Genomic DNA, 4,377 nt, shown 5'->3' with positions numbered 1-4,377 from the left:
CAGGCACTTGGTATGATGGGGCCACGAGCACTGTGAGCCACCTGAATCCTGGCCACTCAAATAGAAGGGCTGGCCTTCCACAGCAAGCATCTCCCCAATGGTCCAAGTGATCTCGTTTGCCTTTGCAACATGCCCCACTTTCTGTCTACCTTTCCCCCCCACTGTTCCAGGGTGGCCTGCCTCTGCTTTGTGGGGACTGGGGCTTTGGAATGAGAGGGAGACTTCCCTTTGGGCATGCTCCCACTGGTGCCAGGCTGAGGAGTTATGGCAAGAGAGGGTGCCTATGGAGATGCATCAGCATCCCCATGGTGCTCATGTGTTTTCTTCCCTTGCCCCGGCTGGTTTTGGCTTGGCAGTGCAGGCAGATAGCATATGTGGGATCATTTGCCAGCTCAGAATGATCCCACACCACACTACCCACTCACTTCTGGGGTGTGGGTGTGTGTGGACGCTGCTTTTTCCCCCTCCTCAGCAGGCAAAGACACAGCAACAGGAGGAGTGGGCTCAGCTGAGCCACTTGCCTCTACAACCTCTACCTCAACCTCCTCCAAAGTGCCTTTTGGGGGGGGGGGGCACGGTTAACCTTGCTGACCAGGGGGGTCAGTGAGTGAGTGGGAGGGTAGCTCACAAGCAATCTCACCACCGGGGGGATCCCCCCGTGGCCAACTGTAAGGTGGCCAATCGCTGTGGTCACTTCTAGAAGTGGCTGCAGCCGCTTCTTGGAGCACTGCTCCCTGGCTGGTGCTCGCAGGGAGTGGCACTGGCATTCCCACCTGCCCCCCCCTGCCCATTGCCTAAGCAGCGAGCACGGCTGGTCAGGGGGTGCACCGGCACCCTCAGCAGGTTCATGTGCACCCCCCTGCACCCCCTACGCATTGCCACTGTTGAGGAGTAGGGAGCACAAACTCAAATGATTCCTCCTCCTTCCCCAGAATTTTGCTTGCTATGGCACTCAGATCCATATCCAGCTCCAGCTCTTCTTCTGGCACTGGAAGGCTCAGGATGGGAATTGAAATGGGGGTGCAGGAAACTGCCATGCTGGTGCTGCTGCTTCTTGTCATGGTGGTAGTGGGGGCAGGGGATTATGGCTGGTGCTCTTGGGAGTATGCAGACTCAGGCACAGGCAGTGGCACTGCTCCTCTCTTGTTGTTGTTCTTAGAACTAATGGAAGCTTCATGCCTGCTTGTTGTAGCCAAGAGGCTGCATCTCAGTTTGGGGGTGGGGAACTTACAGCTCTCCCTCTACCCCTCTTCTGCCCCTCCCTGAAGGCTTGTCAGCTGCCTTTCCAGCATACTTCATGGGGTGTTTCATAGTGTCTTATCTTTCCTTTGGTGTGCTGGAAAATCTGGTCTCTTCTTCTGTATTATCCGATTTATGTAATAGAGTTCATAGATTTCATAGACATTAGGGCTGGAAGGGACCTTGGAAGATCATTGAGTCCAGCCGCCTGCCCCAGGGGCAGGAAGTCAGCTGGGGTCATAGGATCCCAGCAAGATAAGCATCCAGGTTTCTCTTAAAGGCGTTCAAAGTAGGTGCTTGAACCACCTCCAGTGGCAGGCCATTCCAGACCTTGGGGGCTTGGACAATAAAGAAGCTCTTCCTTATGTCTGAAACGGTCTTGCAGGAGTTTATAACCGTTCGACCTTGTAATCCGTTGGGGCGCTCTGGTGTACAAACGTTCCCCCAGGTCCTGGTGAACACCCCTTATAAACTTGTAGGTGGCCATCAGGTCGCCCCTGAGCCTGCGCTTTTCCAGGCTGAAAAGTCCCACAGCTCTCAGCCTCTCATCATAAGATCTGTTTTCCTGACCTCTAATCATGTGCTACTCTGGACTCTCTCAAGCTTCTCCACATATATGTAGATAAATAATTGTATGTATCTTTATGTAATGTATGTATTTATTTAAAAAATAAAAAATATATAAATGTATGTATGTGTTCCTATATAAATTCTATATTATAATATGCAATATAATTATGCTGTTTCCCTGCACAGTGAATGGAATGCACACTGTGAGAGAGAGTATAGATTTGAAAAGAATCAAAATAGACTAACAAAAACAAAAAGACAATTTTGGGGGGAAAATAAATTGAAAGGAATCAATGAATATAATAAAAGGGTATAGAAAGCAAAAGGTATTGATGAATCCCATTTGCTAGGCTAGCAAGTAGTAAATGAATGGTAGCCTTTGTTGTGTGACATTGCTGAGCTGCTGGAAGACAACTCAGTAACTGACCCCTAGGCAGAAAGCAGCTCAGTTCAAACAATGACACTTTTTATGCTGTTTTTCCATCCCTCCCACAGAACACTGGGATTAGAAGAGATGTCAGGGAAGGATCACAGTCACTGGCCAGCTACACAGTCAATATCAGAGCAGTCCTTCCTCCCTCTTCCCCCTCCCTCTCCTTACTTTCTGTTTTGCTGCAGGCAAGCCCAACTTCAGCTTCAAAACTTGAAATGTTTTGAAACTTTCAAAACATTTCAACTGTCCTCATTTCATTTTGTTTTGATTTCGCTATTTTGAGCTTGAAACAGCGTCGAAACAAAACAGCCAGCAAAATTTCACACAGCCCTACTGTGCGCCATGCATGCACCACATACACACCCCACCATACCCCCTACCTCTACACACACACCCCACAACCCCCTCATACACCATATCATCATTCTATGGGTCATCAGTATGGGGTCATCATTGACCACAAGATGAACATGAGCCTGCAGTACGATGCTGCGGCTAGTAAAGCGACCAAAACGCTGGCTTGCATCCATAGATGCTTCTCAAGCAAATCCCGGGACGTCATTCTCCCCCTGTACTCGGCCTTAGTGAGGCCGCAGCTGGAGTACTGTGTCCAGTTTTGGGCTCCACAATTCAAAAAGGATGTGGAGAAGCTTGAGAGAGTCCAGAGAAGAGCCACGCGCATGATCAGAGGTCAGGGAAGCAGACCCTACGATGACAGGCTGAGAGCCCTGGGGCTCTTTAGCCTGAAAAAGCGCAGGCTCAGGGGTGATCTGATGGCCACCTATATGTTTATCAGGGGTGACCACCAGTATCTGGGGGAACGTTTGTTCACCAGAGCGCCCCTAGGGATGATGACTAGGTCGAACAGTCATAAACTACTACAAGACCGTTTCAGGCTGGACATAAGGAAGAATTTCTTTACTGTCCGAGTCCCCAAGGTGTGGAACAGCCTGCCACCGGAGGTGGTTCAAGCGCCTTCATTGAACACCTTCAAGAGCAAACTGGATGCTTATCTTGCTGGGATCCTATGACCCCAGCTGACTTCCTGCCCTTTGGGCAAGGGGTTGGACTCGATGATCTTCCGAGGTCCCTTCCAGCCCTAATGTCTATGAAATCTATGAAATCTATATAGTGTAAGACTTTATTTTGAGCTGTTATGCAATCTCTTCTATATACACTATGCAAACACATGCAAGTCAGGACAAAATATTTTTTGAAATAAAATTAAAATATGTTATATTAGATGTTTGATTTTTTAAATATATGAATTGTTTTGAGGTTTTTTTCCAGTTCTAAGTTGGCAAACCCCCTCCCCCAAGGAGTATTTCCAGGGGTAAGGGGAGGGAAGGGACTTCTGGTGACAAATTTGAGGGGTTACAGGCCAGGACTTCTGGTCCCAAGATGACAACAAGGGGGCAAGGCACCTATGAAGGGGGAGGGATACTCTTGCAGCTCTCACAAAAACTTATTCAGCAGCCCTGTAGCCAAAATAATTGCCCACCCCTGGTCTAGTAGAACTTACTTTTAATACAAATTTAGCTCAGATAATTAAAATTGTTAGAATCAATTTAATTTGCAATTTTCAAAAGAGCCCAAGGGATATTGTTCCTGAAATTTCATTTAATTTAAATGAGATTGGGGTGTAAACAAGTCTTAGTTTCCTTTGCAATCCCTGATACTGATTTTGTCCATAACACTGTCAGGCTGAATAAATACTTATATAAATTCTGTGAGAAGTCAATTTAAGCTTCGCTGCTTTGGAAGCTACACTATGTACCAACAATGCCACTAGCTGGGAAAAAGTACTAAGATAAAAATGTTCACGAGTACCCATGCCCCATTTTGAAAATGGGTTGGGCATTTAGGAACCAAAGGGCTCCTCTAGATGTTCAAGTAAAAGTGTGGTAGGATCTGCTGTATGAACCAGCAATCGTGTCTCCTGCCATGCCACACGTGTATGGCAGGAGGGGTGCTTGTGGGATCAAGCATCAGATTCTATAACAGCTTATTGCCAGAGAAGGAGCAGCCCACGATCATGATCCCAGGCTCCCACTGCACCTGCGAGCCTCATCAGCTGACAGGGCTTGCAGCGGAGCCACTGTTCCACACATTGCCCTGGCTGGGAGCCTCCACAG

At 48.1% G+C, this 4,377-nt stretch overlaps 1 protein-coding gene across 1 annotated transcript in view; it reads right to left on the bottom strand.

The window, feature by feature from the left end:
* The window catches only part of LOC102371752 (plasma membrane calcium-transporting ATPase 2), a 664,574-nt gene that overhangs the window by 577,039 nt on the left and 83,158 nt on the right, over positions 1–4,377 (bottom strand). The gene's annotated exons all lie outside the window — the stretch shown is intronic.

Source organism: Alligator sinensis, unplaced genomic scaffold (genome assembly GCF_000455745.1).
Source record: "Alligator sinensis unplaced genomic scaffold, ASM45574v1 scaffold285_1, whole genome shotgun sequence".
In the NCBI taxonomy this organism is placed as follows: Eukaryota; Metazoa; Chordata; order Crocodylia; family Alligatoridae; genus Alligator; species Alligator sinensis.
The sequence above is the reverse complement of the archived record's forward strand: the minus strand, read 5'-3'. Positions and strand labels throughout refer to the sequence as shown.